Raw genomic sequence first — 27,122 nt, forward strand, 5'->3', positions numbered from 1 at the left:
CTACTTGACCCTTTCCAGTCCTTTGAGGATTCTGTGGCAGGGGTGGCTTTGGCATTTTACCCAGTCGCCTATGGCTGTAGTTGCTTTCTCTGAATTCTTTAATCTCTTGTCAGCACTTGCAGCCATTTCCGTATCCCCCAAAATATGGAACAAAGTCTCTACTCCTTGATTTCCCTAAATACCGTCCACCCAAAGACATGAAGTAGAACAGAATTTACTGAGTGGTTGTATGGTTCAATATGTGTAGTAACTTTTAAATTCAGTTGAGTATTAAGTCTACCTAGTTTTTTTGGTTTTTTTTTTTTTGTTGTTTTTTTTTTAATTTATTTTTTATTGGTGTTCAATTTACTAACATACAGAAGGTCTACCTAGTTTTAAACGTTTTTTGGACAGTGCTTTTTTTTTTCCCCTCCCACAATTGCACTTCCTGTCTCCTGTTTATATGACATCAACCTGGCTTATTGCCACCTCTACAACTTTCCTAGTTCACTTGTCCTTGCTTCAACCCTTTTTACTCCAGGACAGTGTGTCTTTCCTTTGTCTCAACATCTCGGGGCAACAAAGTTCAGTGTGTAAGTTAAGTGTGTGAGCTCTGGACTGAGACTTCATTGGTACTTACCCTCTTAAGCTTTTTTTATTAGGTGGCCCTAGGAAATTTACTCTTCTGTGTCCTGGAAATTTCATTTTTATGTGTTTTTGAAGGAATGCAATGAATTGATAAATGTAGAGCACTTAGAAAAGCATAATATGATAGAAAGTTCTCATTAAATATTGGTTATTAATATTATCTTGCTTCAAGGATTCTCTTCTTAAAAGAAAAAAAAGAAAGAAAACAAAACATTTTAAAAAGTACCCTATCATTGTTTCACTAAACAGAGATAAATATGCTCATCACAAGGAATTCAACAGTTGATATTAAGGTAAAACTATTTCCTCCCTGCTAAAGGAAACAGGTTGTAGTCTTTACTCTAAAACTAGAAGCCATCATACTCTCATTTTGCTCAGTTGTTTTTCTTTCCACCTGTGGAAAGTGATCATCATACTTTTATTTTTTTATGGTGAGTTGATATTTTTTAGATGTGCTATGGTATAATTTTATAGCCTCACTTTTGTAAAAATGCAAGTTCTAGGATTTTAGTGATAACTGAATAGAATAATAAGTATTGTCTGGTCAGACAATACTTCTTATACAGAAATTATTTCATGCTTTTTCTCATTTAAAAAATTGAATAATACAGATTCTCAGAGGGGGAGATTCAATGGATAATAGATTTTTTTAGAGATGGAGTATAACTTAATATAATACAGTGTATCTCCCTACATTTTAACAATGAAGACTTTGCACACATTAGATGACTTGAAGAGAGTCTCATGTCTCAATAACAGGATTGGAGCCAAACAACTCTAAATACTACTCCTGCATTGTTCCATGTTGGTGTTCCATAACTCTAGAAGTAGTGTTTACCTTGAATCAGCATAGAAAAACCAATTGTTTCCATACTTCTTTCAAGGTGAATGGTCAACAGTACTGTGGATTCATCACTTATTTGAATTGTTAAGTGAGTCACACTGCATTGGTTTAAACCCTAATCAAAGAGAATTATCTTTAAGGGTAAGATCACCATCTTTGCATTTCCTATATTCTCTTTTATTTTTTAATGCTAGAGTCTTACACAGATCTCAATCTACTTCTTATTGAAAACATCCTACTGTTGCATTCATTTATGTAATAGATTACAAAGTATTATTTTAATATTTTAACTTCCTTTTAGCTAGCATATCAAATACACAATCCCTGGTCTCAAAGACCTTAACCAGTCAACTGAAGCTGATGAATGTGAAATAGATACAAGGGCAAATAATAAATACATCATTGGTATCAATTGAATAGAGCAAAAATCTCATAATTTCGAGTGTGTTCACATCAAGCCAAGGTGGAATAGAGTAGTTGACCTAGCTGGCTTAATCACAGCTAGCAGGTGAATATTTTCTTAAAGGTTTGAAGGAAAAGGTTTGAGTTTTGGAGTTTGAGCTTCAGGATAAGACATGGTCTTGTAGATCATTGTAAGGATGGAAAATAGCAAACCACGGTTTTGACAAGCTGGATTTTTGGTTGAGATATGGAAGTTCATATGGGGAGAAAGAGTTATTTAATTTCAGGGATGGAGTGAGATTGGGGCTGGAACTATTTGTGGAGAAACTTAAAAACCATGCTCAGCAAAGTCTGCATTTAATTTTATGATTTAACATGCTTTGCTTTTTACTCTCTTTTGGCAGGACCTTCCTTCGTAAACTGAAAATAACTCATGAATGAATTATAACCAGTATCTCTTCATGTTTTAGAAGCTCCATGAATTTATAATGAATTCTATTCTTTGTATTCTCTTTTTGAGTGATGAAAGGGTCAGAAGCACAATTTATAGGTTAAATGATATTAGAGAACTATGCATTGTATGACATATTTCATTAAAGCAGAGGCTATGAGCTGGGGCTTTAACAACTAGGAATTTCACACATCTGACCAGCAATCTTGTTCATAATTACTTTTATAATTGCTAAGAATAAGAAAAAAAGAACTGTGTGCATGCATTTTCTTTAAGTTTTACAACTGTAGTTTCTATTCAGATGGGATTTTAGGTGTAAGGAGATACTATAGCATATAAAATATAAAGTTTAATAATTACTTCTGTAATACGTATGTAAAGTATAAAAGTTTGTCTATAAGTGTTTTGAAAGTATATAGTAGCATAGTAGCAATATACTCAAATTTGAGATGAAAATTCTCTTAAGGATTTATCTTTGTTTGGAGTAGAAAAGATTAGTTACAAATGATCCTAAGAAAATTAAAAAGCAGATTGTATCCCTTGCTTCTCACTAAAAGGTAATTGTTACCGTTTAAAAATTTGGCTTAAAATTTCCTTGCTCGGGATCTCTGGGATCCCTGGGTGACTCAGCGGTTTAGCGCCTGCCTTTGGCCCAGGGCACGGTCCTGGAGTCCGGGGATCGAGTCCCGCGTCAGGCTCCTGGCATGGATCCTGCTTCTCGCTCTGCCTGTGTCTCTGCCTCTCGCTCTCTCTATGTCTATAATAAATAAATAAATAAATAAATAAATAAATAAATAAATAAATAAATAAATAAATATCTCCTTGCTCATAAAATTAATATGTAAGTGTTTTAGAGTACACATTTAATATAATATGTAATGTGCAGTTGTGATATATACAACAGAGGCGTGTATATGGATATATCCAATGGATAATATTGGTAACTAACAATAAGTCAATTTTTGAAAATTTCAGACATCTTCCATTTGCCCTCCTGAATCCATGGGATTTCATGAGAGCCTAGTTTGGTATTTACAAAACTATGATGGAAATAAAGAACAAGACTATTCAATGTATAATTAACTAATAGATGGCACAGCTTGTAGTGCTGTTGGAGTTTAGCAGAAGAATTGCCTTTAAGAGTTGCCTTTAAGATTTTGTAGCACTCATGTTATTCATCTTAATCAATGGCCAAAAGAAGTTTCAGACCCAAGAATGATAAACTGTGCTATTTGAAGGAGTGTTAGAAGATAAGAAGACTGGTTAATTTTCCACATAATGATAGTTTGAAAAGCCAATATTTTCTTTAAATATATAATGGCCTATTTGATTATGAACGTTTTTCTCTGCTCTTTACTAAACAAGATATGATATTTTAATTTCTTAATGGTAATAAATAACATATAAAATATAATTTTGAATAGCTTTCTTTTTTAAGTACAATTAAATGTACTAAGTCCTCAAAACAGTGGATGGCATGAGCCTTGAGTTTTACAGCAGACCTACAAACCTATAGAAATAATAAAAACAATGTAGTGAAATGAAGGGGTTCACAATTGTTAATAATTTTTCAAATCTTACATAATTACTGGACAGAACAATCCCATTGAAGTATACCTTTCCCTTTTCATTGGGTACCATTCTATTAGAGATAAATTGTCACTATTTCCTTTTTTTTAAAAAACTGAATTCCTGTTTTTCACTACCTCTCAACAACATACCTATGTTGTCACTAAAATACAATGGAAAGATTTGATGCTTACGTATGTAAGACCTGAATCACGACTGTATCACCTTCCTCCAGTGTTCACTACCAAGTACTCTGAAGTCATCAATTCTCCTTGTATGTCTATCCCTTTCCCTTCCTTCCATCTTCCTTTTTTTGAACAGAGAACATGCTTTATTGAGTAGATATAGAACAGCACATACTACCACACCTGTACTCCTTCCATCCTCCTTCCGTCTTCCTTGCATCCCTCCCTTCCTTCTACTTTTCTTTGTTTTCCTTCCAATTCATATCAGAGAAGGTATCTAAAAATGACAACAATAATAACAACAAGAAATCAAAGCTTAAATACTTGCTCTCTAAATTGCTACAAGTTGGGTATGATTTTTAAATATTTAAACTCATTTTTTTTCTTTTTATGCAGATATTTAAATGTCCTGTAGGTCCAAGGTGACTAAATACCTTCTATGATTACGTTGGTGTAAGCTAAAATCAGTGTTATTTCTTCCTAAGCTTTTCCACTAAGCTTGAATAAAAGTCATAGAAAATGGTTTTATAGAGAGTATCTCATTAGCATAACAATTTCATAGGGTAGAAATATAATGATTAGATTATTTCAAGATTTTATTTTTTTAATTTTTATTTATTTATGATACTCACAGAGAGAGAGAGAGAGAGAGGCAGAGACACAGGCAGAGGGAGAAGCAGGCTCCATGCACCGGGAGCCTGACATGGGATTCGATCCCGGGTCTCCAGGATCGCGCCCTGGGCCAAAGGCAGGCGCCAAACCGCTGCGCCACCCAGGGATCCCATGATTAGATTATTTCAAATACATAACCTATTTCTAGAAAGTATAGCCCACTTCCTATTCTTGGATAAGACAATTTTCTAGTGGATGTGGCATGAATAGAAAAGACAGTAGGCTGACAGAAATCCACAGTTATGATTTCTGCTGTTCAGTGCAAGGTCAATGGTTAATTAAGTCACCATCAGTGGAAATTTGATCACAGATGAGGTCTTCAACTTTGCCTGTATTACTGGGCTCTCACTAGATGACTCAGCTAAGTCATTATATTAACCGTGCTTCCTCCAGACAGGTACATGATTCAGACTAGATTGACAGGGGATTTAGGTTGTGATGCTGTAATATTACTTTCTAGATACCATCACCCATTTCAGAAAATACACATTCGCCTGTGAACCAGGATTTAATTTTAAAGGTTTTGCTTGTCATGCAAATTAACTACATATTGTCATGATGGTTTAGATTGGCAAGGATCTTATTCATTGATTCATTAAATAACTCATTCATCTATTTCCACAAATACTCATGGAGTATCTCCAATGTTGGGTCCTGGGTTAAGGAGATGAAAAAGAACATCATGAGCCTTGACATCACTTGAGTCCTCAGTTCAGAGTAAGGTTGGCTGAAGCTCAGAACATTTAATTGACTTTCTTAAGGTTCAAAGTCAGTAAATGGCCAAGCCAGGACGAGAATCTCAGATTCTAAACTACCATCCTTCTTGGCACTTAATCATAACTATGATGATTTTTAATTTTTTCCTGTAAATTCATATAAGTGTGGCATAGTATGATTGAGCATCCTATTTTTATATCAACACTTAAATATATATAAGTTAAACAACAGATACCAAAGAAAACTGAGATGGGTTTAGATGCAGGCAGTGTACATCACAACCCAAGAAAAACTTTTTGGCTTTGGAGGAAGAATAACTTTGTCTAGATATGTACCTTTACATTTGTGTACACTTGGATCTTCATTCTGTGAATCTGTCCATAAATAACTCTCCCTCTCTTTCCTCTAAAGTGCACTTTGTGCCACATCGTCTGTGTCACAAGCAGGTATGTGAGAAGAAAAACAAATGGCACTTTTACTCACATTACAACTATGGGATATTTGTTGTCCTCTGACAAAAGCTAAATACATATTCATGCAATCCTACGAATGTAGTGGAAATTCCATCTCTGCCTCTAGGCTGCCTTCAACTAGGTCACACGAGGCAGTTAGGGATATATATTGGTTCTTATACGTCTATTGGGAGAAATCCATTTCTGAAGGTTGGGCTGGGAAACAGTTTAGGTTGTGGCTTATGTATATTTATAGCGCTTACATTTACTCTCTTGCTGTTCCCCTGTGTGAATTGTTGTATTGGTTCATTTTGACAGTATTGGATGAGGCACAACATCTTAACCTCTTTTCTCTTGTAATTATATAAACATGTACACTGTACATGGTAACCTGGGAATGCTGATCAGAACATCTGTTATGATAAACGGAACAGTGAATGAGAGTTGATTTTTGCATTGTAAAGTACTAAAAGTCACTCTTCTGATCTGTGGTTTTATGCAAATCAGAGTGTTTGAAAATGTTGCTGAAACCTGCCATTCTTTAACTTACCAGAGGTAGAAAGAGAGCTTGTTTTTTATTGTTCTCACATGCATGCTGCCCAGCTAGAGAGTCGTCTGTCTTTCTTGGAATCAATTAAGCTAACCTTTATAGCAATCGGGGTAGCAGTTTAAGCATTCTAGATCCTTCAGGAAAGTGTGAGCATAAAGTAACCAATAATGTCAGGATAACCTCAGGACATCAGCAAAGGTTCTTTAGTATGCTATCAGCATTATTTCCATATGTCCTTGGTAAATGTTGGGCTAAGGAGTCAAGAACCATGGGGTACAAATTGATTAAACGAATATTACTTATCATTCTTCTCCCAAAATGAATAATTAGTTGCTGATCCCAGATCCAGAAGCAGATGATGAGCTCACCTCGCACGAGAACTTCTGCCCATTCTTCTGGATTCTTGGAAACCCTCATCACTGCAGCATGGTAGCCAATCCAGGAGGATTAGCAGTGACCTTTCCCATTGTCAGCTTGGCTGCAAGCAGAAGACATGTTTACATACTATTTTAAAATTACTTTTCATATATTCATTGATTATTAAGTATATATAATTTTTTTTCACTCAACTTATAGTTTTTTATTAAGATTTTATTTATGTATTAATGAGAGACACAGAGAGAGAAAGAGAGGCAGAGACACAGGCCAAAGGAGAAGCAGGCTCCATGCAGGGAACCCAAAGTAGGACTTGATCCCGGGTCTCCAGGATCACACCCTGGGCCGAAGGCAGGCACTAAACGCTGAGCCACCCAGGGATCCCCTATAGTTGGTTTCTAATTTAAACAGCAACAAGTTTGATTTTGAGTCACTTGGCATATTTGAGATTTGGGAGAAAATTTTAACCAAGTTATTCACTCTTTTTTTTTTTTTTTAAGTTTTTAAAAAATTTTTTAAGTTTTTTTTTTTTAAGTTATTCACATCTTAAAGAATATTAAAAAGTGGTGTTCTGAGGGGAGATGCTAACATAGCATTATATCTGCCTGGTCTGAATTGCTTCTCTCAAACTGGGTCATTTTCTTCTTGTTGTCTCCCTTTCAAGATCATTAGTCCATGAAGATAAGTGGGTGATTTCTTTCTTTTTTTAATTGAAGTATAATTGATATACAGTATTTTATTACATCAAGTATATATCTAGTGATACAATATTTTTTTATAAGTGTGTAATGGTCCTCAGTATGTCTAGGTGTAATCTGTCGCCAATGTTATTGCAATATTATTGACTATGTTCCCTGTGCTGTACATTACATCTCCATGACTTATTTAGTCTATAACTTTAAGTTTCTACTTCTTAATCCCTTTCATCTTTTTACCTTTTTCCTAGCCCCCTCCCTTGTCTGGTAACCAAAAGTTTGTTCCTTGTATCTATGAGTAGAAGTTTCTGTTTTGCTTTTTTTTTTCATGTTTCATTTTTTAGATTCCACACGTAAGTGAAATCATATGGTATTTCTCTTACTCCATCTGACTTATTTCATTTAGCATAACATCCCCGAGGTCTATCCATGTTGTCACAAATGGCAATATTTCATTCTCTTTTTATGGCTGTGCAATATTCTATTGTATGTATACCACACAATGTGTACATATATCTCACAATGTTATATCCCACATCTTCCTTATTCATCTATCAGTGGACATTTAGGTTGCTTCCAATTTTTTATTATTATAAATAATGCTGCAATGAATAGAGGTGCATCTACCTTTTCTAATTGGTGTTTTCATTTTCTTTGGGTGAGTACCTAGAAATGGATAGTGGTAATTCTATGCTTTAGTTTTTGGGGAACTTCCAGACTGTTTTCCATAATGGCTGCACCAATTTCTCTTCCAACCAACAGTGCATGAGGGTTCCCTTTTCTCCACATCCTTATCCTAAAATTTATAAGAAGCCATAAAAGATTCCAAATAGCCAAAGCAATCTTGAGAAAGAACAAAGCTGGAGGTATTATGCTTCTTGATTTCAAACTATAGTACAAAGATATAGTCATCAAAACAATATGGTACTGTCATGAAAACATATGGATTCATAGAATAAGAATAGAAAGTCCAGAAATAGACCCACACGTATATGGCCAAATAATGTATAAATAACAAGACAAGAATATACAATAAGAAAAAGATGGTCCTTTCAATAAATGGTTTTGGGAAAACTGGTCAGCTATATGCAAAAGAATGAAACTAGAAAACTATTTTACACCATATACAAAAATACATTTAAAATGGATTAAACACTTGAATGTGAGACCTCAAACTGTAAAGCTTCTAGAAGAAAACATAGACAGTAAGCTCTTTAACAGCAGTTTTAGCAGTATTTTTTTGGACCAGTCTCCTGGTGGCAAGGCAACAAAAGCTAAAATAAACAAATGGGATTATCCCAAATTAAAGTGGTTCATTTCTATAGTGATGAGTTAAATTGGCTGAATCTATATTTGGATATTTCCCTAAGATTGGAAACATTCTTCCTTTTGCTTAGGTTCTGTTTTATCCTAAGAATATAAAATGGCATAATACTCTGTCCCCAATTACTCCATCATCAAAAATTGTTTTCTGCCTGTAAAGGTATCTCAGATATATAAAATTCTTTTTATTTCAAGAAGTTTAGAAAATAGTAATTATCTATAATTCTATTATTCACAGCTTTCCTCAATATTTTGATGTCTATCCTTTCAGACATACTTCTATATATGTATACTTATTTATATTTATATATCTAGAAGTACATATTTAGACATAACTAAAATGAAATAGCTAAGTTTTATTGAAATAGCACTATTGTTCTGAGAATTTTATTCTTTCATTTAACTTTCACAATAATCCTATGAAGTTGGTAGTTGGTAATACAAATAGCTTGGTATTTTTTTCCAATAGGAAACTGAAATGTAAAGAAATTAAGTGATTTGCTTAAGGCTGCTCAGCATAAAAGCTGAAGTGGACTATGAACTCAAGCAGGCTGACTTCAGAGACCTACTTCTTTTTTTAAGTTTTTATCTTAATTCCAGTTAATGTCCAGTGTTATATTAGTTTCAGGTGTATAATATGGGGTTCAACGAGAGAGACCTTATTCTTAACCACTATTATCTCTTAGAAACATGCTGATTTGGGGGATGCCTGGGTGGCTCAGTGGTTGAGCATCTGCCTTAAGCTCAGGGTGTGATTCTGGTCCCGGGCTGAGTCCCACATCAGGCTCCCCGCACGAGTCCCACCTGTCTCTCCCTCTTCCTGTGCCTCTGCCTCTCTCTGTGTGTCTTTCATGAATGAATAAATAAAATCTTTTTAAAAATGCTGATTTTTGACCTATATCATTAGCAATATATTTTGAGTATTTTTACATGATAATAAATGTACATCTACCCAACTATTTTAATAATTGCACACTATTCCAGTGGTTTACAATGCTATATAGAACCAACTCCCAGGTGATATGCATTTAGATTGTTTCTAGTTTGTTTTATTAAAAATAGTACTGCTACAAATATCTTTGAATATGCATAATTTTTAGTATAATTTGTCTAGCTCTTCCATATCTATCTAGTGATAGACACTCAGCTAAAAGGTGGGAATTCAGCATGGAGCAAATTCACAAGAGTTAACAGGCTAGTTATTCTCACTAATGATTTTCAGGAGTATCTTTTTTTTTTTTTTTGAAAAGAGGATTGTTTGATTACAGATTCACAGTTTACTCTCAGGAGCTCTTTGAGTAGTTTCAGTTTTAAATGAAAATCTGTGTGTGCGTGTGTATGTACTCTCCACTCTGACACAAAAAGACCCATCCATAATCTATGTGAGGTCATTTCATTTGACTATAAGAGAGACTCACTTAGGTAGTGTCTACATGGAGTCAGTGTAAATATTTTTGTCAGTGACCTATTTGTTTCAGTGTCAGGCCACTATGTTTTTCTTTACACCTTTGTCTCTGGATTAACTACTGTGTCATTTACATTTTCTTTAGATCTTGCTTATGTATGAGTCTCTTTTGCATACACACCCACATATGTGTACATTATTTCTATATTAGATATATACTGCCTTAGCCACATTATCTGATTTTAAATTTCCACATGCTTTTTTGAATTAGATGTCTGGAAAAGAAAAGTTACTAACTTTAACACTTTATATATTTGCACTTTTCATGACAAATAATTTTCTACAATATTTTCTTTTCACACCTATTCTGGATTCTTTCAGAGTTTAAATTTCTCAGCAAATAATATCCATTTTTGAAATTTAAAACTAGTTCTGAAGATTAGGAATTTTTTTATAAATTCCAATTAGCCTTAAAGGTAAAGTACCCTATTTTCAGACTGTCCTAATTATAAAAATAATTCATAACACTTTATAATTTACAAAGGGCTTTAGCAAATAAGTCAGGCTTTCCAGATATCTGTAAAGAAAAACAGAGAGGAAGGGACACAGCCTGATCCACATGATTCTCTTAGTTGCCTGGGAAAATAAAAATATATAATGGCAATTTGATCAGTTTCAACAATATTTATTTTATGTTATATAGATATAAAAATATCATTCTAATCTTCCATTTTTATTATTATCATTTTTTTTTTTTTTTGACAGAGAGAGAGCACACAGATGTCGGGAAGGGGCAAAGGAAGAGGGACAGAGAATTTTTTTTTTAATTTTTTTAAATTTATTTATGATAGTCACAGAGAGAGAGAGAGAGAGGCAGAGACACAGGCAGAGGGAGAAGCAGGCTCCATGCACTGGGAGCCTGATGTGGGATTCGATCCCGTGTCTCCAGGATCCCGCCCTGGGCCAAAGGCAGGTGCCAAACCGCTGCGCCACCCAGGGATCCCAGGGACAGAGAATCTTAAGCAGGCTTCAATGTTCAGCATGGACCCTGATGTGGGGCCTGAGATAATGATCTGAGCCAAAATCAAGGGTCCAACACCTCACTGACTGAGCCACTCAGGCACCCCTCCTTCCATTTATGTTGTATTAATACTTACAACATTGTCATATTCTTTTCTCATTCTAGTGGTTTAATTTTCAAACATTTATTAAAAACACAAAGTATGTCAGGCCAGCAAGTCAGAGATGAATAAGTTATCTTCCCCCATCCTCAAAGAGTTTTCAGAGGAACCATGCATAGTAGAAAGTTATACCTCTTAGAAGTACCAAAAAGTACCAAGAAAGAGGTATTTCAAGTGGAAGGCATGACATCTGTCTGGAGAGTTTGTGGAGTTGGGCTTCACCAAGGAGATAATGAGGTGTTATCAACAGTCACATGAATGCTAACCTTTTTAGCAATCTCAAAATACTTTATGTCTGATTAATACTACAATTTTTAAAAAGGTCAAACAATAAAACAAAACAAAGGTCAAGCAAAAGTATTTTTAAGAGTTTTAAGGAACCAGATGCCTGGGTAGCTCAGTGGTTAACCATCCACCTTCAGCTCAGGGCCTGATCCCAGGGATCTGGGATCAAGTCCTGCATTGGGCTCCCTATGGGGAGCCTGCCTCCCCCTCTGCCTGTGTTTCTGCCTCTCTCTGTGTCTCTTATGAATTAAAAAAAAAAAAAAGAGTTTTAAGGAACCTTGCCTAAAAATGGCGAAAGTAGTTACTTTTTTTATTTCCCTTTATCTCCTTAGTTAAAATAATAAACACATAAAAATACGTGGCTCAAACATAATAGTTAATAGTCCAATTAATGGCATAAAGATTTTTTAAAAGAAACTCAACAAAATAGTTATATATGAGGAAATTAAAAGACTTTCTTGAATAGTCCATATAAGTAATTTAAATTCTGTTGTATGTAATATCAAATTACATGTTTAAGCTACTTTATGGATTGCACTATTGCTATTAAATTGATGTGACTTTTTAAAATATCAATTTTCTAACCATCTTTTTATGAGTATTTCTGGATTAAAACTTAAATTTTATTTTAATGTCTCTAATATACCCTTCTAATATCTTTGCATAGCTCTTTGCAAACTCAAAATGTATTTCCAGGGCAGCCCTGGTGGCTCAGAGGTTTATTGCCGCCTTTGGCCCAGGGCCTGATCCTGGAGACCTGGGATCGAGTCCCACGTTGGGCTCCCTCATGGAGCCTGCTTCTCCCTCTGCCTGTGTCTCTGCCTCTCTCCTGCTGTCTCTCATGAATAAATAAATAAAATATTTAAAACAAAACAAAACAAAACAAAATGTATTTCCAACTATATTTTTATTGATTGGACTCAGTAATATTTGGACACATGGTTTCTCAAATCAATATACTTTTTGGAAATGAACATTAGGGTGTTAAAGAGCATGCCATATTTGTAGGAGACTGGCAAGTAACCACATTTTATTTTATTTTATTTTATTTTATTTTATTTTATTTTATTTTTTAACTTTTTTTTAGTAACCACATTTTATTTTATTTTTTTAATTTTTTTTTTTTTTTTTTTTTATTTATGACAGTCACACACACAGAGAGAGAGAGAGAGAGGCAGAGACACAGGCAGAGGGAGAAGCAGGCTCCATGCACCAGGAGCCCGATGTGGGATTCGATCCCGGGTCTCCAGATCGCGCCCTGGGCCAAAGGCAGGCGCCAAACCGCTGCGCCACCCAGGGATCCCTAGTAACCACATTTTAAATTCTGACATAATCAATGATGCTCCCCAATTTACTTTGCAAGGTTTGTTTTGTTTTGTTTTGTTTTAAATATTTTATTTATTTATTCATGAGAGACACAGAAGCAGAGACATAGATGGGGGAGAAGCAGGCTCCTCGTGGGGAGACTGATGTGGGACTCGATCCCCTGACCGGGATCAGGCCCTGAGCCAAAGGCAGATTCTCCACCACGGAGCCACCCAGGCATCCCAACTTTGCAGTTTTTAAACAGTCCTAGAATCAAAAAGTTTTCTAACTTTCTGACCTTCAAGATAATTTTACCCATTGCCTACATTTTGCAGAAGTAAAAAACAAGAGGTCTGGAGTGTGAGGGGACTTGCTCATTCAATCACTTTTTGCCTTTTCTTTTTATTTAGCTGACCTATTTTTTAAAAATCAATATAATTAAAGTGTGTGCTCTTGGCCTCAAATAGTTGGTGTTATTTATACTGTTTATATGGTGATTATTCATGTGGCTGCCTTCCCTGTTATCTCAGTTTGATCTGTTCTATTTATATCTTGATATTATTCAAGCATCTGCCTTCCCAATCAGTATGCATTCCTTCTAGGTCTTAAATTGCTAACATTTAAGTACCCATTTCCCAATTTTCCTCGCAGTATGTAGTACATCTGCTTTAAAAGTAATATTATTTGAATGTGTAACTCCACGGTTCTCTCTATGGTTTGCAAGGGTCTGTTTATAGAAAGAAAAATCAACACCTATTTTCTATCCACTGGCAAAAACTATGTTGGAAACAGTAGGAGGTTTATAAAGTTAAAAGCTTATTTATTTTTATAATAAGAAAGCACATTGACATGCCTGAGCACAACCAATCTCTGTATGGTAGGACTATTACATTATTTCCTACAACTTGATTTTGGTTTAAAATATGCCTTCCAACAGATAGATATTCTTTATTCTAGACTGCATCGGCAGCTTCCTTTTTCCAAATGCCCAGCACAAGTTTGAGTTGAAGGGAGTATGATAGGTGGAGGAGGAGGTATGCAAGAGTAGCCCTCATATCTTCTATAGTTGATGAATTGCAAAGTGCTAGAACTTCAAATAATTCCAGGACATTCTACACACGAAATTTTCGTTAGCCACATGTTTGAATAGTATTTAATTTACTTGAAATCTTGACAAAGCTGCAAATTTGTATTGTTGGAAAAGACTCAGTAACATTAGAGTGAAGAACATTATTGTCCCTAGAAATATTGCTCGAAATACTGGAGCTAGTCTATTCATTAACTTAGAAATATCCGTTGCTTCATGGCTGAGGGGAAACAAAATCAGGTGGGAAGAGCAAGAGGTATCTCTCAGTATGCAGTAGAGATGAGTCACCACTTCTCTCCTCGGAAAATTCATACCTTATACTATGTGTTTCCTGTACAATCCCCTTTTGGGGAGCTGTGACCTACTAATTTACTTTTTTGTGGTGCGTCAGTCAACCAGGTTCATGTGCACATGTGATTTTTTACCTGCACATAAATAGGTCACTAGAATGGCATCCATCAAATTCACACAAAATCAGCTTCAGAATGTTATAATCATATTTCATATGTATACAAAACTTCAAGAATCTTTTTCAAAGTGCTTACCATTCAAAAAAAAGGAAAGTTGCTGTGAAAACAACCAGAGACTGAAAATAGGGTGGCAATATTACTTAGCAGAATGCAGTACAGCATGATTAAAAGATGGGGCCTGGATCGTGGTCTCCTGTGTCTTAATCCAGCATCTGTCACTTACTGACTGTGTAACTGTCCTAAGGCAAGATACTTAGGGTGCTGAACCAGCTCCAAGATCTTGCTGAAGCAGAACACAATAGACTCAGTAAAGCAAGTTATTTGGCTTAAGAGTTAAACTGCCTTAGAGACTATGGAGCATAAAGGAGAAAAACAACTCTTAGACTCACCAATGTAAACAACTTAAATGTAAGAGTTATATTCAGAATTAAAATATAAAATATTATAACAATGGGAAATACATTAAGTACAGAAAGTGTGATTCAATTACACTTTTTGATGACTTTCTATTAATGTTTATAAAATATTTATCACAATGCCTGATATGGAGTATACTCTCAAATGTTGGCTCTTAGAAGCTTTCATTCTCCACAGTGAGCTCAAATTTAAACATATTTCATATATTTAAATTACTTAACTTTCAGAGTATAGAAGTATACATTATAATGTTTGAAAGATCTGAAACCAAGGCCATGCAAATCAGAGATACAACTTAGGCGGTGGACGGGGGGGGGGGGGGGTTAGGGCCAGGGAGGAATGTCTTCCCAAAGAAAGTGACTATGCTGAGGCTCACAATACATTAAGAGAGAGAGAAAGTTGCAGATGTACGTATCAATGTGTGTGTGTGTGTCTATGTATGTATGTGTATTTGTGGTAGAAACTAGAGGTTCCTGGGCAGAGGAACATCACTTGGAAGGAATGGTTGCATTTGATCCTGGCTCACTCAGAGAAAGGTAGGTGGTTTAATATGCTGTGGCACTGGGAAAGTGGGAATGGCAAGAAAGGAGCCCAAAGAGAGAGGCAAAAGATAGACTCTGAAGAATTTTGTAAATGGTACTAAGCTTAAAAATTAAGCATTTATTGAAAGATCTTAAGAAATTAAATGACAAGATTGAAGTTGTAGTTTAAAAATATTACTCTGGTTGCAGAAAAAAGCCAGAGTAGGGGCAACTCTGTGAAACATCCAATGGAGATACATTATTACAGTATGGCATATCTGGACTTAGTCAAGTATGTGAAAAGGTTTACAGTGATGTTCCAGCAGAAATGATGGAGACCGATGAACCATTAGATGGAATAATTAAGAAGATCATTAGCTAGTTTAATAGTAGGAAAACCCTCCAATGGGGTGTCCATGGGATTGGGATCTGAGGTTTTTTCTTTAATTCTCTCTTGCTCATTGTTTTTATCACTGACTTAGACATAGAAACAAACTGAATGTGACCCTTCACATGGCAAAGGAAAAATAAACACATTTCCTATATCTCTGTAGTATTAGTTACTTGTCTTGATGTATTAGATATTGACTAAACTGATATTAATGAAGAGTTAGTGATAGGATAAGAATGCAAATAATCTTATTTAGAAAATTAGGTAATAAATAGATGTTATTTATCAGAGGCATATATGAAAAAAATTTTAAAAGTACATTGCACACAGGGCGCCTGGGTGGCTCAGCAGTTAATTATCTGCCTTTGGCTCAGTGTGATCCTGGAGTCCTGGGATTGAGTCCTGCATTGGGCTCTCTGCATGGAGCTTGCTTCTCCCTCTGCCTGTGTCTCTGCCTCTCTCTCTCTCTCTCTCTTTCTGTGTCTCTCATGAATAAATAAATAAAATCTTTTTTAAAAAAGGACATTATACACATAAACTTTTTTAACAGTAAGCCTAAGATGAATTGACATGATGATATTGTATTCTTAAAAAAAATCTATATTACATTTAAACAATTAGTTTAGGAAATTGACGGCCTGACTGTATTTTGCTTTGCTTGGACCCACTTGGAATATGGTTTAAAAATGGACCCCATGATGAGCTGTGGATACGCTGGAGTATTTTCAGAGAAAAAATAACTAGAAAAATGGAAGATAATATGATAAGCAAATGATTTGAAAGTTTTAACCTGGAAAAAAGAAACTACCATAGGAAGATGGTATGTGTTTTCAAATTCTGAATGATGACCATATGAAAGTTGGGCTTAAATTTATTCTAATCAGAGTAAATGGTTAGAAGATTTTGGGAAGCAGATGATGAAAAAATATGTAGAACCTGGTGCTAGAGCTCTAAGAGACAGTTGGTTCTAGAGCTATCCCAGAAAGTAAGAGGAAACTTCAAATGGCAGCAAATTTGCCATTCCTGGAGACCCATATGTGGTAGTTGAAGCAATCTAAGTATCCAGAGGATAGGTAGACCAGATGATTTATTTATTGGTTATGTCATTCTTAGACTCTTCTATTGCATTTTCAATAATAGTACAATTTTAGCACATAGTATTTGGATAAATGCTTGCAGATTAATTTAATGGTCTTTTTGATCAATCTGCTAAAAACATGCAGTAATAACAAAATGGTAAGTATATGAGTTTTCTTTCTTTCTCTTCTTTTTCTTCCCCTCTTTCATTAGCCAAACACTCATCATGAATCTCCTAAGAACAAAGGTATTTTCTTACACAATAATGATAGCATTATTTTGCCTACAGAGAAAAAGAAACAATTCCCTAATGCCAGTTAATATCCAGGGCATTTAAAAAATAGCCTTTCACATTTACAGAGAAGCATGATGATTTTATTCTTTGGATAAGGATTTGTACAAAATTAAAATGAGAACATGTTTTGCATTTATTTAAATAGAAAATAAGATTATAACAATTGATGGGAAAAAAACTAGCACATCTTCTGAAAGAATAATATGTTATTCATTGCACTGATTTCTTTATTAAATTAAACATCTGTAAAACACTGATTTTTACCTACTTTAAGATAGGACCTATTTGAAAACTCTCAGAAGTTAGATGTGATGGTGGTTGGCACATCCATCACAGGTTTATGAGTCATGCAATCCTCAGGAATAGTTAAAATAGATCTAAAAGAGAAAAGATTTGGAGAGGCTTCAGCAGTTAGCTAATATAAATCTTTTATTTTGGGTCTTGCTTAATATTTTTTTCTGAAGGAGAAGTTTCAGTGTTTGGGAGTTTTGTATAAACAAGGGATTACTTGCCATTTGTTCTTTCATATCTAGAAAACAAGGTAGAGCAAATAAATCTGTGAAAAGGAAGGTTATTCTCCTCTATTTCTTTTCATCTTTCTTTATCAAGCCTATTTAGAGTGATGAGAACTATTAGCTTTTACAATAAGCTTGGAGAAAGAACTGCAGGCGTTTTATTGTTTAATATAGAGATTACGTGAGATGTGGTGGCTCTTACTGAATTAAAACACACCAAAAAAAAAAAAACAACTAAACCAAACAAAAATAAAGCTGTGAGAATGATTATCACTGCTGATTTTTTTTTAATTTCAAAAAGCCAAAGGTAAGCATAAACAACAGTGAAGTGTTGCCTGTATCCTAAAGAAATAGGGGATTTGATGATAATAAGAAAGCAGGCTTTAGATTCTTGAAAATGTGAAATTGAATGACTCTTGGTACCAGGAAAGCCCATAATTGTAAGTTACTAAGATGCTGTTTTAGGATCACATAGTTCTTCTGTGTTCTTTATTACTCTGGGATGTATTTTACCCACCAAACATGGCTCTGAACTCCTTAGGGTAGCAATTCTGTCTTCATATACCACATACTTATGAAATGCTACATACAATTTGACACTTCATAATAAAATTAATAAGTCTAGAAGCAAATACTTTTTATAGGAAGTATGTAATGCAAAATGAGGATTCTTTTTCTCAAGCCATGTAAAGAGGAAAAGCCCTGTTCAAAATCAAAATCATGTAAACAGTTACCCTTTTGTAGGTTTATGAACAGGTGGACAAAATGCTTTGCCTTTCTTTTATTTTTTATTTATTTATTTATTTATTTATTTATTTATTTATTTATGATTTTATTTATTTATTCATGAGAGACACAGGGAGAGACAGAGGCAGGGACACAGGCAGAGGGAGAAGCAGGCTCCGTGCAGGGAACCCGACGTGGGACCCGATCCCAGGGCCTCCAGGATCACGCCCTGGACTGAAGGCGGCGCTAAACCGCTGAGCCACCCGGGCTGCCCTTCAATTTTTATTAACAATTTTTAAAAAGCAGAGATAATTTTACATAAGAAGTAGCTGATTTCTTCCTTAGAGAATCAAATTTATAGGCCCTTATTTTCTACTTCACAAAGAAAATAGATAAAATATGTATTTATTCTTTCAGTATCCTGCCCATCTTCACATGAGCAGCTCATAGATAATTGCCTCTTGCTTGAATGAGTAAGGGTCTTTACTAACCCCAGGTTTATCTACCCTTTCCTTTGGATTTGATCTTCTCTTCCTCCTGAGCACTACCTGGCTCCATCAGGAATACCTTCTTTTCTGCCTTTTATGTTTCTCTTTCCGTCGTTCTCTCCCTATCATCTAAACATGCTGTCTTTGTCATCATAAAAGAAACAGATGCAGAAATACCCTGAGATTTCATAGTATCTTCTTGCTATTCTTTTGTTTTCTGCTACCCCTTAATAATAGTCTTGCTTCATTTTAAAACATATTTTATTCAGTTTTACAGATTCATTGTTAACAACTTAAAACATACAAAAAGTGGTGACTGGGTGGCTCAGTCGTTGGAATCCAACTCTTGACGTTGTCTGGGGTCATGATCTCAGGCTTGTGAGATCGAGCACTGTGTTTGGCTCTGGGCTGGGTGTGGAGACTGCTTAGGATTCTCTCTCTCCCTCTCCCTCTGCCCCTTCCCACTCTCACTCTCTTTCTTAAAAATAAGTAAGCAAGGAAATGAATTAATTAATTAAAATCTACAAACAAGTGATAAGAAAAAATTAGAATTAATCATATTTAATAAATCATACTTAATATTTTGCTATGCATAAGTACATATTGTAAAACTACTTGTAAAGCATTTTTGTCATCAAATAACTTCTATAGAATAATTTGAAAATGGCTAGATGGGATGCCTGGGTTGCTCAGTGGTTGAGCATCTGCCTTTAGCTCAGGTCGTGGTCTAGGGATCGAGTCCCCCATCAGGCTCCTGGTAGGGAGGCTGCTTCTCCCTCTGCCTGTGTCTCTGCCTCTCTCTCTGTGTCTCCCATGAATAAATAAATAAAATCTTTAAAAAAATGACTATTACATATTATTTTATTAGTTAAGTGTACCATAATTTACGTGAATAATTCTCTATCATTAGATGGTTAGAGCATTTCTAATCATATTGTTGTTATGAACAAAGTGGACATCCGTGCTGCAACATCACCCACATTTTTCTTCAGGTTACATCCTACAAGTAGATTTAGCAGAATTAAATGTGTGATATTTTTAAAGCTTGAGAGATTTAAAGAAAGATTGTCAAGAAAGTTTATCAATTTATTTTTCTTTTCAACTGTGCTTTTTCTCACATACCTTAAGACATTTAATCTCTAAAAATTATTTTAGTCTATTTTTGAACATTTTAATATGTTCATTGGTTATTTGCACATATTATAAATTATTCATATTCTTTGCCAATTTTTCTGTAGCAGTGATCATATTTCTTATAGTTAATATTATTCATATAGCAAAGATACTAACCTTTTTGTTTTTTAATGTTATATTTAGATTTAGTTTATATACTTTCACATATTTTCTTATTTTTCTTTCTTTAATCATATTTATGTGTTTGATTATGGATTTTTTCAAATATTTACATTACATTCACCGGTATTGCCTTTATTTTTACAGCTTGTGCTATCAAACTTAGAAAAGCCTTAGTGCTTTTATGCAATTGTTTTTTAAAGTAAAATTTTATTAAAGAATTACATATTTTATATACCAAAGTGCATAAATCTTAAAGTAAAGCTTTAATAATACGTATATAAACACCTCAGTTAAAAAACAGAATATCACCAGCACCTCAGAGCAGCATCATGCACCCTCCCTACTCACATCAGTATTTTCTGAAGTTTTTAAAAAATGCATTCATACAGCAGTATTCTTTTGTGTCTGACTTCTTTCACTCAATATTTTGTTTATGAGATTCATCTTATATTGTTGCATGTGGTTATTGAATACATGCTTTTTGATGAACATGCATGCACCTTTTGTTGGGTATATATCTTGGAGTAAAATTTTGATCACAGGGCTTGTGTATTTTCAATATTAGAAGACTCTGATGCACAATTTTCAAAGTAGGTAGTACCAGCTTCTAGACACACCAGCAATGTATGGGAGGTCTACTTGGTCCACATTTCCAACAGCACTTGATACCACTTGTCTTTTTCATTGTAATTCTTTGAGAGTATGTAAAATTGTTTTGAACTGTAATTTTAATTTTTGTTGTCCAGATTACTATGAAATTGAACTCTTTCTCATGTTTATTGTCCCTTTGAATGTTTTAGGGGTGTGTAATTGTTCAAGTTTTCTACCCATATTTCTTTTGATTTGACTGCCATTTTCTTTTTCAAATATTTTAAGATAAATTCTGTCTTACACACACGTACACATACACAGACACCCTCTGAATTTTTTCTTGAACTGGGGAATTCTTAATTTTAATTCTTGAACTGGAGAATTCTTAATTTAATGTGTAAAATATGATATATTTTTACATTATGGTTAGTTGTCTTTTTTTTAAAGAAATATTTTCTTAGCCTGTTTTTCTTTTAACATTATTATTATTATAAGACACATGATTGAAATGACTTTTTAAGGTGTGATTATCAGATTGATGCAGGCCCGTTTATTAAAAATACAATTCTTTTTCCTTGGCACTATAGCATTATCACTTACATGTCAGTGACTATATAGGTGAAAGTCTGTTATATGGATTATATGTTCTGTTCTATTTATCTACTGATATATATATGTATATATATCTACTGATATATGTATATATGTATGTATATATGTGTGTGTGTATATATATATATATAATTTATTTTATTTTTTTAGAGAGAAAGAGCATGAGCAGGGATGGAAGGGACACAAGGTGTGGGCGAGAGAATCTTAACCAGGTTCCATGCTCAGCTTGGAAACTTCCATAGGGCTTGATCACACCACCATGAGCCAAAATCAAGAGTAGGATGCTTAAACAACTGAACTACCCAGGCGCCCTCTATTAGTCTTCTTTTATACTAATACCTAATTTGAGTAATTTATAACTGAATTAATTATTACAATTCTTGAAATATGGTAGTGTAAGTCCTCCAGCTTTTGTTTCTTTTATGACTACTTTTACTATATTAGGCCCTTTGCATTTCTGTATGTATTTTAGTCTGCTGTGGTTTTCATTGGGATTATACTAAACTATAGATCAATTTGCGGTTGGGTTGTGACTACTAAAATGATTAGTTGTTATGTTCTTTATATCATAAGAGTTTGTTTATTGGCTTCTTCTTTTGTTCCTTTGCTTATTTGTTTTGTTTCTTAAATTCCACATATAAAGGATATCATATGGTATTTGTCTTTCTTTGACTGCCTTATTTCTCTTAGCATAATATTTATTTATTTATTATTTTTTAGCATAATATTTATTCTCTAGCTCTCTCCGTATTATTGTAAATGACAAGATTTCATTCTTTTTCTATGGTAATATTAGCCATAAATGTAACCATTGTATACATATATCACATCTTCTTTATCTGTTCATCAGACAGTGGACATTTGGACTGTTTCCATTATTTGACTATCATAGAAAAGGCTGCCATAAACATGAGGGTGCATGTATCCCTTTGTTTTTTTTTTTTTTTTAAGACTTTATTTACTTATACATGAGAGACACAGAAAGAGAGAGGCAGAGACACAGGCAGAAGGTGAATCAGGCTCTGTGCAGGGAGCCCAACGTTGGACTTGATCCCGCGTCTTCAGGATCACACCCTGCCTAGGCTGACGGTGGTGCTAAACCACTGAGCCACCCGGGGCTGCCCGCGTGTATCCCTTTGGATTAATATTTTTGTATTTTTGGGTAAATATTTAATAGTGCAATTACTGGATCTTATGGTAGTTCATTTTTTAGTTTTTAGAGGAACCTCTATACCCACTTGGTTTTGATGTATTATTATCTTTATATATTACTAGATTCAATTTGCTGTATTTTATTTAGGATTTTTGCACCTATATGCTCATGAAAAGTTGGTGTGTAACTTCTTTTTATAGTTTCTGTCTTCTTATTCTTGATTAGACTTAAGATTTTATAGATCTTAACAATATTTCAAATGACCAAAGTTTGGCTTTGTATATATGGTTTTTCTTTTTTTTTTTAAAAGCTTTTTTTTTAAATTTTTATTTATTTATGATAGTCACAGAGAGAGAGAGAGAGAGGCAGAGACACAGGCAGAGGGAGAAGCAGGCTCCATGCACCGGGAGCCCGACGTGGGATTCGATCCTGGGTCTCCAGGATCGCGCCCTGGGCCAAAGGCAGGCGCTAAACCGCTGCACCACCCAGGGATCCCTGGTTTTTCTATTGTATTTTATTTTCTATTTTATTTATTTCTGCTCTGATTTTTATTATTTTTTTCTTATATTTCCTTTGGATTTGATTTGTTCTTTTTTTCCCCCTAGATATCTGAGATGGAATTGATTTTTAATCAATTGGTTTTTTATCTTTTTTATTTTGATTTTCAGTATCAAATTTTCTTTTAAGCATGGACAGAGTTGTATTCTATAAGTTTTAAATGCCACATTTTCAGTTTTATTTTGTTCACCAATTTTGTAATTTCTATTTTGATTTTATTATTGATACATGGATTACATAGGCATATATTCTTTAATTTCTAAATTCTATAAATTTCTATATTCTTTAATTTCTTTTTGCTATTTATTTCTAGTTTAATATCACTGTGGTGAGGGAACACATTTTGAATTCTGTCTTTTTATATGTGAGATTTAGCATATGGCCTTGTGTATGATCAATTTTGGTAAATATACATTTTGAAAGAAAAAAATATTTTGTTATCTTGAGGTACTGTGTTCATCTTTGTTAATTTGGTCAAATATATTTGGATCATCTAAATTTTAACTCACTTTTTTGTCTGCTTGTTTTATGAGCTAGAGTGATGTCTTAATGTTTTCCACTATGATCTGTATCTCATTCTAGTTATGTCAATATCATAGAAGTTTTCTTTTAAAAAAAATAGTATATGTAGAGTCTGAATTTTATCATTCTTGTGTATTGACTTTTTTTTTATCATTATAACATACACTGTTCTCTTCAAGTCTACTTTAACATTAGAATTGCTTCACGAACTTTTATTTGGATAACTTTGCCCATCTTTTCCTTTATTTTTCACTATTTCTCTTGCAGGTAGCTTATAGTTTTGTGCCTTTTTATCCTGTTGGAAATCTTAAACTTTAAAATGTGAATCTATTTCATTTGCCTTTAATGTAATTACTAATTCGTGTATTTTAGGTCTACCACTTAACCATCTTACTAATTCTTTTACTGTTTCTTTTTCTCTCTCTTTTTCTATTTATTTTACTTAAGTTTCTTATTCTTTTTGGACAAATAAAATAATTTTATTATGTCACTTTTCCTTCGTTAAATTTTTAATTATATGCCTTTCATTATTTTAGTCTTTATCTTAGAAATTCAAATGTGCATTGTTGAATTATTAGTCTAAAATAATTATCTTTGCTTTCCAATGTTGCTAGAACATTAACATTCTTTAATTTTCTTTATGCTTTTCTCAACTTTTGTGTTATTATTACCATGTACTTTGATTTAAATACATTACAAAATTCATAAGAAGTTATTGTTCTTGCTTGTTTAGTTAAAATTCATTGGTAATCACCCACATATTTACCCTTTCTTTATACTTCATATATTCAAACAGTATAGTAGTTCCCTCTGAGATCATTTTTTTCTGCATAATGAACATATTTGTTTATATTTGTTTTAACGGAGGTTTCTTCATGATAAATTCTTTCAATTTTGTTATTTTCATTGTTATTAAACACATTGGCAAGGGATATTTGTGTCTGTTCTATGTATATAATGAAATAAAAATGAATCTCTATGTTTTAATAAGTAATTTTTATTTCTAATTGCATTTATTAAAATTTCCAGAATAGTGGTAAAAGAAGATATTATAGGCATTCTTATCTTTTTCCTGACATTACTGGGACTTCTCTTTTACTCTTAAATATGACATTTACTATTAATATGTGATTTTTATCTTATAAAGTTTCATTATGACCCCATTATTTGTTTTCTAAAAATATTTTCATAATCTAGAGTAATTAGATTAGTAGTCTTCATACCATCTAATATGGTGATTGTACTTTTATCTTCTTTAATCAATTAGTATATTAGATGTTACTAAATTTCCCAAAATTTTAAATACAATTACAAAAGCTCTCTTTTTTTCCCCCAGTTAAGTTTAAGGTACCCATCTGATAATTTTTGGAAAATTAATTCTTCCCTCCCTCCCCCCTCCCCTGCCCCGGCCAGAAGGTAATTCTTTACTGAATTCTTTTATCTCTTTGTCCATACTTGCCCTCCACAAATCAGGGCTAGTGGTCTCTCTTTTCCTTTCTTCCTTTTTTTTTTTTTTTTTTTTTTTGAGTTAACATGACTAGAAGATGTTACAGAAAATATGTGCCTGAAACGCTTCCATTGTCTGGATATTATTATTATACATAAAATCTTAAATTCTGGCTCTGGATCAATAAAAATCAATTATTTATTTTATTTAATTAAGATAAAAATGGGTTATCTTGAAGTAATTACAAAGATTTCATTAAATATTCAAACCAGTAATAAATACGTAAACTTGAATTTGGATTATTTTGAAGAGAGATAAAGAATAGGAACATTTTAACCCACTGTCATTAAATATTGATCATTTTTGTATCATTCTTTTGTATTTATGTCACATAGAAACTATAATTTGAACTGAGGAAAGTAGAAGATGTAGTTTTTCATTTTATTTTACTATGAAGAAGCAACTTCAGGTTTGCATTCTATAATTGACTCTATTCCTAATTAACTGTAAGAAGTACTTTACAACTGCTCGATTATTTTTCTGTCCCTTATGTAGGATCTTACATTTCTAATTACGTATTATTATTAAAGTCATTATGTCTCAGCTTTAGGAAGTTTTGTGTATTTTACCTGAATGAAATTTTGAAGAAAAGTACTAGTTTGTAGTATAATAGCAAGGGCTTTGATGTATTGCATGAACAGATTGTAATGTTGGCTCTATCATATGACAGCTATATGACCTTTGGCCAAAAGAGTTCTTTTCTATAAAATACCCTATTTGGGATTACTTTGAAGATTCAATATAATCTTAGACACTTACGGAGTGCTTACTCTATGGGAACCATTGATCTAAGTGCTTTGTTATGAGATAACATTTAATTTTTATAACAACTCTATGTAGTTGCCTTCGTTATCATCCTTTTTTTAGTGATGAAGAAATTTAGACTGAGGATTTAAGCAACTGACCAAATTTACATGGATGGCAAGTGGCAGAAACAGAATGTAAACCAAATTTGGCTTCAGAGTCTAGGCTCATACCACTATTCTCCTCCACGTATACAAGACATCTAATTTTGTTCTTGACACACATTAGGCATGTAAATACTTATTGTCCTTGTGCTTAGCATAAGTCTGTAAAGATTTTAAATATATTCAAAGTACTATTTCACAATAAGTCGATTGCGGATAACAATACCATTAATTTAGTTGAAAGAATAGGAGAAATATTTCAAACTAATATGGTGTCAAATAACAAATTTTCTTGGGGATCTGGGTGGCTTAGTTGGTTAAGTGTCTGCCTTGGGTTCAGGTCGTGATCCTGGGGTCCTGAGATCAAGCCCTACATCAGGTTCTCTGCTCGGTAGGGAACCTGCTTCTCCTTCTACCTCTGCTTGCCACTCCCCCTGCTTGTGTTCTCTCTCTCTCTCTCTCTCTCTGTCAAATAAATAAAATCTTTAAAGAAATTTTTAAAAGTACAACAAATTTTCTAATTCTTCCTGAATATAAATTTGTCTGAGTACTACGGTATTTTCTTGAGACCTAATTCCTCATATTTAGGGGAATTATTATCATACCTTGATTTCTTACTAATTTAGAATAGTTTATTGATTGTATAGTCACCTGACATTTATGTGTTGGAAGACTTTGATGAGGTATGAATTGCAAACTGTGGAAATGGCTTATTCATGCCTTACTAATTTGTGAATGACTGTACTGAGAGTACAGGCATGAAATTTGAAAGGGAAAAAGATAAATGCTCTCTATTGTTAAAGCAGTACTAGTTTTCCAAAGATAGAGGTTGGACAGTGTCAAATATCAGATGCTCCCCCTTTCATTCCATTTACCAAAGTAACCATAAAGAAGATATTCTGTTGGAGGCAAAGGTCCCAGTGGTCAGTCATCATTGAATAGAAATATTA

General features: G+C 33.7%; 1 protein-coding gene across 2 annotated transcripts in view; it reads left to right on the forward strand.

Moving 5' to 3' along the window:
• GRIK2 (glutamate ionotropic receptor kainate type subunit 2) overlaps positions 1-27,122 on the forward strand; it is a 1,061,838-nt gene that overhangs the window by 629,533 nt on the left and 405,183 nt on the right. The window lies entirely within an intron of this gene.

The sequence above is a fragment of the Canis lupus genome, chromosome 12, assembly GCF_011100685.1.
Source record: "Canis lupus familiaris isolate Mischka breed German Shepherd chromosome 12, alternate assembly UU_Cfam_GSD_1.0, whole genome shotgun sequence".
Classification (NCBI taxonomy): domain Eukaryota; kingdom Metazoa; phylum Chordata; class Mammalia; order Carnivora; family Canidae; genus Canis; species Canis lupus.